Below are 13,996 nucleotides of genomic sequence, written 5' to 3' on the forward strand. Positions count from 1 at the left end.
GATGGCTGCAGATTTGGGAATTGATCTGAATGAAGCACAACAAGAAAGAATTCAGCAGTTGAACCAGCTGGATGAAATGAGGCAGCAAGCAGAGGAAACAACAATCCTCATGCAAAAACAAAGGAAGCAGTGGCATGATGCACATATCAAGAAGAAGCAGTTCAAGGAAGGAGACTGGGCTTTACTCTTTGATTCTAAATTCAGAGATCATAAAGCCAAGTTTACCACACATTGGATGGGCCCATACGAAATCATTAAAGTTTATGACAATGGATCAGTCAAGCTCATAACTATTGACGGAGAAGGCCACTCCTTTACTGTCAATGGTCATCGCTTGAAACTTTACAATAAGCCCATCAGCAAGCAAAATTTTCTTCAAACTGTATCTCAACAGAGAGAGGTTGAGATATTGAAGCCTTCAGCTGTAGTACCTCTGCCTTAGTTCATTTCATTTCAATTCAGAAATTCAAAATAAATTAAAAAATAAAATAAAAAATAATTAAAAAAAAACAATAAAAAATAATAATAATAAAAATGGGTTAGATGTGAAAACCAGACTCTGGCACACTCTAACCCAGAATTCTTACTTGAAAACCAATTCGTTGGCTGGTAAGAATTCCTTTTCTTTTTCTTTCCTGTTTGATTCATCAATTGAATAATGACTTGAGGACAAGTCAACGCTTTAGTGGGGGAGAAGCATCAACATTTTGTTTTCTTATCTCATCTCCTCATTGTAAATTCTCAAAGATTTCTTATCTCATCTCCTCATTGTAAATTCTCAAAGATTTCTTATCTCATCTCCTCACTGTAAATTTCCAAAGAGTTTGTTTCAGCACTCCAGATTTCAATAAAGAAGTTGTTTTTGTCTTTGTTTTAATCAGAGGGACCTATTTAAAAACACTATGCAGTGGGACCTGTTCTGTCCAGAAGACCATGTTACCAGCACCAACAGTAGTGGGACCTGTTCAACATACATAAAAGGGACCTGTTAAGAGACTGTTATCTCAAGTTACTTCAGCAAAGCTTCAACAAAGTTTCAACAGAGATTCAAAGGTTGCTTGTCACCGAGGCTTCATCAAACACCAAAGATCGAGGAACCTGCACACATATAATTCTTTTCCAGATTTCAAAGAAGCTGCACAAACATTTTCCAGATCTCAGAGGGACCTGTTGCATTCAAATCCATCTTAGAGGGACCTGTCATGAACAACAAAGATTAGTCAAGAAAGACTAGTCCTACCTAGCATGCCAATTCAACGCTTGATCAACCAATAAAAGTGTAATGTATTCTTTATTTTTAACATTTAAATTCTTAGATTAATTTTTAATGTTAAATGTGATGACTATGACTGCTGTTAGTGTCGGTCTTGAGCCCTCCATCAGTGATCAATAACTCTTTGCATATGCATTTATAGGTGTCTCATCAGTGTCAGTTTTGCATCCCGCTAGGCATGCCATAACACTGAATGGAGGAGCTGGTCTTTGTCTTCTTGGCTTTGCTGGATCAGGTCATACAACAATGTAATTGAGTCAGGCTTGTTCTTGTTTTTGTCTTAAGGTCCCATGGTCTTAGGTCTAGGGTTTTGAGTCAAAATCATTTCAAGGTCATGAGTCATGGTCAGTAGGTGCCCAGCAAGCCGGAAGGAGTCTTGTACATACGTTTCATTATCATTTTCTTCAGCTATAGCTCATTTTATGCCTTGGGTTTAAAAACCCTGTTTTTAAGTCCAAGGCCATGTGGAAATTTGAAAAAATAAAGAAATTCTCAAAAATTTGTAAAAGTGCCGGCAATAACCCTGGTTCCTTCACTACAGTCCCTCAGGCGGTCAACCTGCAAAAAGAAAGGAGTCAAACGCATCAAAAGGCTCATTTCAGGACAAAATGACTCCAAAACAGTGTTAAAAAAAATGTCCAAGTGGAAACATTAGAAAGTGGGTTCTAAAGTTAAATTTTTTTGAAATGAACCTATAAAAGCAATTTTCCCTCTTTAGTTACTCTTATTGTGCATATGAAGGTCAAAAATTCATGTTAGAGGCAAGAGGAGGCAACTCGGGCAAAATTCTGCAAATTACAAGGGTAATTCTGTTGCGCGACCACGTGGGTGGGCGCGACCAAAAAAAGGCCAACGCGCTGTGTTAAATTACACAGGCGCGACCAAACGGAGGGGTGAGACCAAACTGGCAGCTTGCGCGACCAAAAAGTCTGCCCGCCCTAAAAACTCACCCAAACGCCAAATCTCCCTCAAATTTGCTCAATTTTGTTGAGGTATGTCTCTTCCACGTGTTGTGTGATGGTTTTGTGGTTGCAAAGGAAGGTAATGCTCATGATTTTATGCAAGGAATCAATAGAGAATAAGCTAAATGACTTGATGTTTTGCAAGCAATATGTATGACAGTTTGTTTGTTTTTCAAGGCAATTTTTTTTCCTTATATCCCTCCATTCATTTTCCCAAAATTAAATTACATATGTTAACATGTTATATTTGTTAATCTCATTTGCAAATTAGTCATACCAAACCTGCCCCTTAAATCCTATCAAATCCTACCCCTAAATCATGTGCAAACCCTAGTCCTTTCAAACCCTACAAACCCTACCTTTTCCCCATGTTATATGATTAAAACCCTACCCTCTCTACACAACAAATTTGCATACATTAATACACAGCAAAGTAAAAAAGAAAACATTGTAAAAAAAAAACAAAAAGAAAAGTGATGACAAGGCATGCACATAAGAAATTGTAAAAACAGTGAAAATGTCATTTGCATAGCCTTATAAAAAAATAAAGAAAAGTGTCATCTTGCTGTGTATATGTCAAAGATTCAAAGCTGTGTTAAAGTCATCACAAAATTCATCAAAAATACAGCTGCATAATTGTCAAAGGAAATAGTTTTGTTGTGTTAGGGTTTCTCATTAGCATGGTATCATCTCTCTATCCATAAAACTCTATTTTTCCCTATCCATTCCTTATATTAAAACCCTAATTCAATTGCATTTCCCTTCATTAAAACTCCTTATGCAATTGAATGTCCCTCCCTATGATCAAAGCACATAGTGAAACCCTAATTCCCTATGGTAAAGCATGATGGAAACTGCCAGCACCATGGAAAGACTGCTGTTATGAAAATTGTTTGGCAGATTTTGGTGATGGGTTTTATTGTCTCCTTAAACCTATTTCTCTATATCCCCTCATCTCCCTAACTCACAAGACATCATACTCTATTTCCATTGCAAACCTATCACCGTAACCCTTCCCTCCCTTGGTGATCAAACATACAAAATCACTGTTTCCCAAAAGCATTGAATGGCCATTCTAAAAGTTATAAAAAACAGAGTATGCTCTTAATAGACATTCAAAGACAAAATGAAATGAGCAGCCTGTTAAATGTTGATATTTGATGCTGCCTTATCCCCCTATGCCCATGACATCCTTCCTTCCATCATGATGAAAATTCTATATTGTCCTTTCCCTTGGTGATTAAAAATCACAGTTTCCCTAAATAAAGTATTGATTTGCAAATGATGAAAGATGAGATGGCATGTTTAACATTATGTGATGTTTTCCTTCAGAATTCCCTGCTTATATATATATTTTTTCCCTTTCCTATATGTAAATTCCCTCCCCTAACATATCCCTCATGATGTTTCCCCTTGAAAACAGCATACTTCACAGCATTTTGCAGGCAGGGCAGCGGTCAATTTGACTTGTTTTTTCCACCTTGCTCAATAACACCATGTCAACCACTGAGACTAATGAGCAAGGTGATGACCGATCATCATCTTCTGAGATTCATACACAGCAGAGGCCTCGTAGGGGAGGCAAGGGTGGTCATCACAGGAGGGAAGAGCCCACATCATTGACAGAGTTGCAGGCTTGCCCATTGGCAGTGTCTTGTTTTCAGCATATGGCTTGTTTTCAATTTTGTGAGAGGCTATCACACATCCAGCATCACAGAGACTTGGCCCGGTTGTTTGTCCTCCATCTCCATGACAGGCAGGTCACCCTTGCAGGGGTAAATTTTGTGTTTTCTCCAGAGGCTATCACAGATGCTACCGGGATACCCAATGTGGGTGAGGTATGGCCAAAGCGCAAATGGGTAGACCTGGTATACTATGAGCCATATGTTAGGCCTGCCTATGTGCATCACTTGACAAGGAACTTTCCTATCAAGTTCCTCCGAGCAGAATATATAGACACCATGAGACTCATTATGCACTACTTCACATGCGAGGGGAGATTCTCACGAGTATTTTCTTGTCATATCCGCATGATGATGCACTTCACCAGAGTGAGGATGATGAACATCTCGGCATACTTATTTCATGACATTCAGAGGATAGCCACTACCTTTCGGAGACAGACTCCAGTACAGCAGCTCCGGAGCCTATGCCATCATGGTCTTATTCAGCTAGTAGTTTCCCATCAGCTGAGCCAGCAGGGCATCCCTTGGGCGGATTTCATCTCCCGAGATGTTTTCACACAGCCACATTCAGGGCCTGTGGCAGTTCATGAGGAGAGAGGGCCATCACATCAGCCCGAGACCAGCATCCCGAGACACATGGCTTCTTCTCCTCGGGTCACATATCAGAGAGGTCACAGGACCTTATTTGCAGCAGCCCGACGAGTACTTTCTCTACAGCCAGTGGAAGGGGTCTCGTCTTCATCATCAGAGCAGCGAGTGTTATCTCCACATCAGGTGGAAGGGGCCTCGCTTTCTTCATCGGCACAGGCAGTACGAGAGGGCAAGCAGCCCATGGTTGAGGATGAGGCAGTTGGCGAGGCACATGATGATTTCACTGGTCGTGATGCTCATTCTCCTCCTTCTTCAGATTTCTATGAGCTCAAGGAAGAGAACCTTGTGTTGCAGCGGAAGCTTGAGATGGCTCAGTGGACTATCACTTATTTAGAGCAGCGGACCAAACAGCTGGAGACCGAGAAGGAGTTGGATGAGTTATGGAGGATTCGATTCGACCGAGACATCAACCGCAGGAGGCCTGGGGACCCATTGCCCAAGGATAGAGAGTTATTGCTCATCCGAGCAAATTGGCGCTTGGAGGGACTGTTAGAGAAGGCAAACCGTGACAAAGAGCTGCTCCGGAACATGAAGACACACTACTGGGCAAGATTACATGTTTGCAAGGCGAGAATGAAAATTCTCCAAAGAGAGCTGTCAGAGGCCCGGAAGAAGAAGAAAAGGACAAATCCACTCCGCATCTTGGCTGAGGCATCCCTCACTCATCATGGTACTGATCAGCCTTGATCTAACATCAAAATCTGAAAATTTTGAGAATTTTGGAGCATTTTGCAAATTTTTGGTAAAATTACAGGTTTTGCCCACGGTTTGGTCTCACCCCGGGTGAGACCATTTTGAAGGGCTGCTCGGAATTTTGCAAACTTGGCATTTTTGGAAAGGGCATGCAAAAAGAAAAATTACCAGTACTTGGGGGCAGCCTAATTTTGAGTTTTGAGCCTCCAAAAGCTCAAAATACACCTTAAAAATGACTTTCTGCCCACTTTTTGAGTTGCAGAAAGTGACCTTGGGAGAAATGGTTTTTGAGGGGTCAAATCAACACCAAATCCAGAAATTCCACTTGGGATGGAAAGTAGACAGGCCAAGCTTTCCAATGAGCCATCTTGCACCTGATTTGGATCAGTGGAACCCACTCAAAAGTAGCTGCAAAGGGGCGCGACCAGAACTTCCAGGGGCGCGACCAAAACCTCCAGATTTGCCAATTTTTGACTAGTTCGGCCAGAAAAGCACTATTTTCACTTTGGTTGACTATTTGGGAATGTAAATGATGGATTATTGTGTAAATTTCATGGCATTAGATACTTTTACTCTTCTTTACCACTTCTAGAAGCTTCTTTGATGTAAATAGTAAATATTTAATGCATGGATAAGCTTCCTAAGTTTTAGAGGTAGGTTGTTGAGCTGGCCTATTATCTAGTGACTGATTTAGAATTAGTTGCAACAGCTCCTAGGAAGCTGAGCTCGACCCCTAGAGGTGGGGAAAGAGGTTTGACCTTCTATATTATGCCTTCTCTTTCTCATTTTGATGGTTGGACTCTAGAGGGAGAAGTGCTATTGTATTATTGACTTGTATTTTCTGCAATTTGAGGAAAAGGAAGGCCAGGATTTTGCAGACTTCATTGTGGATTCTTGTGGATTATTATGTTGATGGTGTGTCTCCTACTGTTATTGTAAGTGTGTTTATGTGTTCCATTTCTTAATCTCTTGCTGCTATTTAAACAAAAGAAGTGATAAAGTTTGAATTCATGCATGCCATGCTCAGCTTTCAATTTTGTTTAAATTCTATGTTTTCCACTGTTTAAAGAGGATTCAAAGTCCTTGTTTGCCCTCTTTAACCTCCTCTCTTTCTTCCCTGATCACTCATCCAAGCCAAAGGCATCAGCACAAGTTCCTACCTTGCCCCAAAGAACCCCCTGCAAAAACTGAGCCCAATCCCCGCACCCTGAATTGCACTCCCTCCAATTGCCACCAAAAACCCCAAAAATCATTAAATCAACCCCCCTTATCAATTTACTAGCCTAATATCTTTGATCCTAATTGGTCAGCTTATTATATTATAAGATCTATCAAATCTGACCCGAGAGAGCCTTCTCATACCTCGTAGGGCTAGCTACGAGGTGAAATGGTTTGATGTAGCCTTGAGAGTTTGTCTATCTCAGCCTAGGTGAATTCCAAGCGCTAACAACTGCTACGATCAATTTCAAAAACACCTACATACCTATCACCCCTTATCATATTCTTAATCCCTATCATCTCCCAACACTCTAACCTATCCCATATTCATACGATTTTTAAAATCCCCATACTCTCCATACGATTTCTCAATCCCCTCTCATATCACCCTTCCAGCCTTTTTTTTATTAACTCTTTATCGGCCAATCAAACCCTACTGCCGGTCCAACATCTCTATTCGGCCAGGTACCAATGAACGAGGGACATGTGGTGAATTGTTTGAAAGCCAAATGCTATACGGTTTTGTTCATTATGTTTGAATCAGCCGAATTATAACATAACCACCCGACGAAGTCGAATGATGCAAACGACTATCTGATATCATGCTCCAGTACTCCATATATCCTTCCAGCGTTCTCATGATGGTATTCATACGACCCGGTACAGCTACTCCTCTGTCATAAAATATGAATATGCTATGAATTGAGTCGGGTCGGTTATTAAAAAAAAAAAATTCATTTCATTCTCAGTGTTCTATATTAGCAATTCGACTTCTGTGATTTCAACAGCAAAGACTGAGAGTAGCAAGTGCTACGAAAGGAAAACACAGTCATTTGGGTTTACAAGTTTTGACCTCCACCATAATTACAAGACAGTCATCTGGGCATCACTTAACTCACTGAAGGAGCTAGTTTCGAAGAACAGAGGGCGCCATCAGGTCAACAGTGTGGAGCAAAAGACAAAGGTAACAAACCAAAATACCTTTGTTGAATTCGTAGGCATAAACGAAGAGGGTTAGAGCAAAATTTCTCTGTCAAAATGACTAATAGGGTAGAGCCAAGCACATTCAACAGTTCTCAATACCACGATGACTGCATTGCAATTCTAAAAGAAAAACAATGGCTACCCTTCTTGGAGAAGTTTCATGGAAGCAATGAGGAAGTCACTAAACAATTTGCCTTTACATTCAATGGGGAGAAAGCCTTGATAGGGTTTCATAATACACCATAGCACAGTCCTTAGGGATCAGCCCAGAAGGGGAGAAATACTTCAAGACAAAACAGTTCAAAGAAAAATCATGGACCCAATTCATGTCAAGATCGAGGGTCTCATCCGTTAACTGGAAGAAAGGTGTCCATAGGAGCTGGCTGATGCATCGATGGGACGAAATGGTGTATATCATCCAAAAATTTGTAACTTGTGAGGGCCGCTACAACATCATTTACTTATACCACATCAAACTATTGCTACATTTGAAAGGGCAGTGCACTATTAGCTTACCATACTTCCTCTTGCAGAGCCTAACCAAAATGTCGAAAACCATCCAAAAGCAAAAAGGTAACGAGGACAAGAGCTTATATCATTTCGGGCTAATTAAAATTCTTATTGAGTATGAATTACAGAGAAGAGGAAGAACGTGGAAGGAATTCTTGGCTGCCAACCAAATTAAAGATGAAGAGGATGAGCAAGAACAACAAGAACACTCGGGATTTATGCACGACATTGATGAGGAGATTCCTGTGCACAAATCAAGCCATGTACCTCCACCCATTAGTAGTGTGAGGACAAGGAAAATGAGAAAAGAGGATGCCCAGAAAGCAGAGCAAGATAAAATTTTTACTACCTATACAAGAAGATCCAGGAGAGCACAAAAGACTCAGCTACAAGAAGACCAACCAGAATCGAATGCACCTGCACCAATGGACATTGAGAGTAGTGCTCACTCACAACCTGGACTAGAAGCTGAGATGGAGGTTGAGAGCAACAATAGGTAAGAAAAAGAGTCACCACCCGCCATTAAGAAACAAAGGAAGCTGGAAAAGCAAATTGAGAAGTTAAAGGAAGAACTGATGGAGGCCAACATGCTGGAAAAAGTCATCAAGAAAGAGAATGAAATGCTAAGAGCACAGAGTAAAGAGACTCAACAGAAAAATGAGAAGTTGAGGGAGCAAATCAAGGAACTCGAGGCTGAACAAACTGACATTTTCAAGTGGGCAACTAAATGGTATAACCAAAAGAAAGCCCTCAAGGAGAAGTACAAGAGTTTAAAGCATGAGCTCCACAGTCAGAAAGATGCCCAAGCTAAGAAGAACATGGATGCATTGTTGAAAGCAGGAGAGGTGCAAGCAGGGACAGAGTTTAGAGCAAAACATCAGGATTAGCATGAGGACATGCTAATTCATTAAGCTTGGGGGAGATGTTGGTACCATTCCATGACCTTCTTTTTCCTCTTGAAACACATCATTTGTCTACCTTTTCCCTCCATAGATCCCTTATATTCCTTGAAATTGATTAGTTAACAGTATTATAGTTGTTAGTTTGCATTAAAGTTAGTTTATGAGTTTTTATGTTAGAAATTAGGAGTTTTTAATAAAAAGGTTACAAGAAGTTACAACATCTTGTAAATGGTTCATCATCTGACACGTGGCATGACAGGCAAGCTAAAGCAAGGAATAGGAACAAAAACTAGAATGTACAAGCATGGAGAAACATCGATCCTACAACGAATCCAACACTCCTTGTTATGTGGTCAACGCTGGTCAAAGCCCCAGCCTTTTGGTGACAAACGCAGCAACAACCATAGGTTTCCAAACCGGTTTTGTTTTGTTTCTTTTTGGAAATCAGTTTTGAATGGAAATGACCCAAAAATCATTCCATAGTAAAAGCGGAAACAACAACATAGTGAATTGTTGCACAAAAATATCGTCACCATGATTATTTGCAGTCAGTATGGGTCTATCATCACTTGTACTGTCCTCCTAAGCAAGTCTCAGACCTCAGCTCTTCAAGTCAAGCTTTAGAAATGAGAGAAAGACATTAAAAATCAATGTAACTCTGGTTCCGCACTTTCTCTCACTATCACCTGCGGTCCCGCACCTTCTGTTTACAAAAACTACGGACCTGCCCGCTCTGTCCCTAACGGTGTGGGTGCGGACCCCTGTGAAAGTCAAAAGGCGCAAGTTTTATCTTAAAAAACTCACTTTGGGTTAATTCTAGAGGATTCTAGAAGGAATTTTGACGTGGATTGTTCGCTCTGAGGTGGTTCATGCATCCCAAAAGAGAAGGAGCTAATCCCTTGATGAGAGGAGCTATCCCTTTGAAGGAGGGCTTTATCCCTTTGAAGGAGGACTTAGTAACCTCTCTCCATTGCACTATAAATACAGGCATTGGGCTGGTTGTTGAGGAGGTTAGAAGCTGAACATTTTTGAGGGTAAATGCTGGTGAATTCAGGACTTCCTAGTTGAGCTTAAGAGGAGAGATCACATACCTTTTTGGCTTCATTGGGGAGTGAGTGAAACTTGTCAAAGTAGAGGAGACTTCTTGCTGGACCCTGGGAGGAGCTTGTACAGCGTAAAGGCAAAGGTTGTAAAGTTCTTCTTCTTTTGAATTAATACAATCAAACTCATTTTTCTCAACAAGTATCTCATGTTATTTGTTTCATGGACTCCTTGACTTTCATGTTAAATATGTTTTATGATTTTGGCTTTTCAGGTGCTATTTAATTTGTTTGCCTTGTTTGTGTTTGCATATTCACAACAAAGGAGCTCATTTGGATCGAAGGAGCGAGGGCATCCACAAACTTGCGTTGGACCTAAGGTAGGCCCTAAAAACACTTGTTTGCCATTGTTTATTAAAGCATATTTAGAGAAAGATAGTGTCTGGTTGGTTTGCTTGTCATTAGGTCTTCTTTAGATTCTAGGAAGGTCTATCTTGTCCGCAAGATCGACTTATTCCGTGTGACAAAATGGCGACTCCACTGGGGACTTGATTGTTTTCCTTGTTTTTACTTTGACCTGAGAAACTGTGTTTTTGTTTCTGTTTTTGGCTTGTTGTGTGTAAAATTGGGTAGAGTTTGTAGATCTAGGGTTATTTTTTGTTTTTCATAGCTTTGGGAGAGGACCGCACCCTAGCCGTTTGACACAGTGCGTACCTATCCGCACCTTTGCTTTTAGCACAGAGCGGGACCGCACCTGTGTCAACTGTGGGCCTGCGGACCCTGTCAAAATTTTGAAAAACCTAAGATTTCCTCTGTTAGTCAGCTTAGTTTTTGTTTAGAAATTGTTATCCACTGCCCAGACCTGCATATAACTTGTCAGAAGCTTTCCTTAGGTTGATTTCGTTAGTGTTAGGGTTTTAGGTGAAATTCCTAGGAGTTTTGCTTTTTGGGTTTGTTTTTGATTTTGGTTGTGTAGTGGCTCTGAGCTTAGAAGCTGTAGGGACTTCAGATCACCTTAGTGTCTACCAGCCTTCTTATGAGTCTAACCATTTATGAAATCTCCCCTTGTTGAGGAATCCGCTTTGAGTTTTCTCTTTACAAAACTTCGAAAAGCTTGTGTTTAAAAGTTTGGATTCTCATTTTCAAAAAGAAAACAAAATTGGTTGTTCTTGACTTATTTGTGATTCTGCATAAATTGTTCCTTAGCTTACATCTAGCTAAGTAAAACATCCTTAAAAAAGACATCTAGTAGGCTTTGACTTCAAATAGGTTTTTATAGTTTATAGATCTCAAAGTTAGTCATTTCCATAGTTTTGAGTGTTTTATAAAAAATACAAAAAATCTCTTTTGAAAAAAGTTTGTTTTTTGTAGTGATTGAGTGCTTTGAAACGAAAAAGGGAAATTTTTGTGAAATAACTAGTTGTCTCGTTTTGAGTGCATTGGAAAAGCCAAAAACTCTTCTTTTAATTTGTTTGATTGAGAAAGATTTGTGTTTATAAAGTATTTGCATTCTCAAACTCTTTCTTAGTTAGAAGTTCATCGAAGAGAAAAAGATTGTTTAAATCATCTTAGGTGCATTTTTAGTGATTTTGAGTCAAGTCTTCATACCACGAGTTTCATCTCCACACCTTTTGACTTAAGAAAAAACAATAAAAAATAACGCTTAAAGTAAAATTCATCTAGTAACATTTTTTATTTCTAGGGCTCTGATACACCAACTTAGCTTAGGCTAGTGTCTTGGAGTAGGAGAGTAATTAACTCTCCAAGACAGTAAAAAACAAACAAGTAGCTGTATCTTGTGGTAGGGAAGAAATCCAATTGTTGCATTTATTCTCTGGGAAAGCTCCTCTTAAAGGAGAAGCACGAGATCGTGTCCGAACCAGTGTGGGAATCAATCCTTCCTCATTGGTAACGACGCCAGATATTCACGTATTAAAAACGGTAAACCTCGGATTAACCATTGTCGAGGAGCCTGGGGTCACTTGTTGGTAAACCTTGGATTATGTCAAGGAGCCTTCAAGGGGATTGAGCTTGCTACTCTGCCCTTGCGTGCGTATCGGATCGTAGACTGTTCGCCCAGGTATATTTGTTTCAGTTGGTAACCTTAGTGGCCATATTCTTTAGGACTCTTCCTGAGGTGACAGTGGTGGGAAGATCCCACTGTACCTGGAGCAGGCGTCGGCTAGACTCGGATTTTCTGGGGGGTTCTCTTCACTCGAGACGGTTAAGTGGAGGAACTTGTGCCAGTCTATTCATTAAGCAGGTTGCCGGGGTAACTGTTCCAACCGCCATTTCTGTATTGAACTCTGCGACGTTGGATTTCATCACCAATTAGTGTTTTCAGTACGGAAAGTTACTGTTTGTGTGTGTTTGATTTCCTAGATTCTTTAGGCGTGTGATTCAAATTTGTTTGGTTCTTTAGAGACTTTAGGTGCTTTTCATTGAGATTTTACTTTGTTTGCGTGTGAAGTAGTTAAAAGTTTTTAACTGTGGCTGAATTACCAAGGCAGTCCCGTAGACTTCGGGGCCAATCTCCTGAGTTTGTAAATGTGGCTGAGTTACTGAGGAAGTCCCGTAGACTTCGGGGCCAACCTCCTAAGGAAGTACCGAGCCAACTTGAAGGCTTGAAAGTCCTCGTAACTCCTAGAGACAGTAGAGTTGGGTCACCTGAAGAAGGAGAATCTTATTTGATAGTACATCCTGATTTTCAACCGTTAGTGGCAGATTATAATCCACAGTCAGTGTCTGTTTCCGAAGTTACTGGTAGCTTTTCATCTACTAGTGATATAGGTGAGGAACCTAAAATATCCGAGCCTGAAAGTGAATTTGCTGCTACTCCGACATCGGGGTTTGTTTCTCCAACTTCTAGTGGTCCTGGTTCACCTAGGGTAGAAAGAGTAATTACCCAAGATCTTCCTTCTGGACTTATTGCTATTGAAGAACTTGCTACTCCGGAAGAAGAAGTAGGCATCCATATCCCTGAAAATCAACCTGTTGTTGAGCTAAGGGAGTGTGAATCAATTTTTTACAGTCCACCTAGGAGCAGTTCTTGGTATCTTTCTTTGACTAATTTTTTAGAAAACTCAGGGTTAAGTTTTTCACCACCTCGCGCTCCTTATCACCCAACACCTAGAGGTTATTATACTCCCGTAAATATGTCAGGACAGTCATCCATGTTTACTCAATCGCCTGAATCCTTTATGTACGACGGTCCTTCTGTTCCCTCCGGGTATCAGTCCCTTTTTGGTACTTTTTCGGGAGCATCTACTCAACCCATTGAGCAAGGGTTATTAACTGGAAGCAATGGTACTAAGCTGTTGAGCGTAGAAGACATTCTCATGATGTCAGGTTCTATTCCCAATCCTCAACCTCAAGGTGGCCAGTTACCGCCTGGGGGGCAGCCTCAATTCTCGCCTGGGGGGCAACCTCAAGGTACCCAATTTGCATCTGGGGGGCAACCTCAAGGACAATACATACCTACGGGACAGTACGTTCCTCAAGGTCAACCCTAGACTCAATATGTACCCCAAGGTCAACCCCAGTACCAATTTATACCTCAAGGTCAACCCCAGTATCAGTACGTGCCTCAAGGGTATCAACCCCAAGGTCAATACTTCCAACCACCCTTCGGTCAAACGTATGTTCAAGGAACGGGAAATGTACCTTTCAATTATCAATCCTACCCTCAACCTGGTTATGGTCCTCAGTATTCTCAACCTGTTATGGGTTAGTACCCCAGAATGAATATAGTGTGGGATCCATTGCAAACCCAACAGGTGTTGCAGCCAAATGTACAGTTGTCATCTCAAACTGGACAACCCTTAGTTTTTGGTACACCCCAGCAACCAGTCCAGTCTAACATTCAAACTTCTGTAGCTTCGGTAGTTTCTCAGCCTGGGCCTAGTACACCTTGTACTCCGCCTCAAACGACTGCTACAACTGCCGCAACATCTGTTAAATCTACCTCACCTACTTCTGGAGTATCGACAACTCCGGTTTCTACTGTTCCTGTATCTACTCCTCAGACATCTTTACCACCGTCCGGATCTACGATTCAAACTTCGGTTCAGATGCCTGT

This window comes from Pinus tabuliformis, chromosome Q, assembly GCF_031772625.1.
Source record: "Pinus tabuliformis cultivar Carrire ecotype Pingquan chromosome Q, CPIR1, whole genome shotgun sequence".
NCBI classification, from domain to species: Eukaryota; Viridiplantae; Streptophyta; class Pinopsida; order Pinales; family Pinaceae; genus Pinus; species Pinus tabuliformis.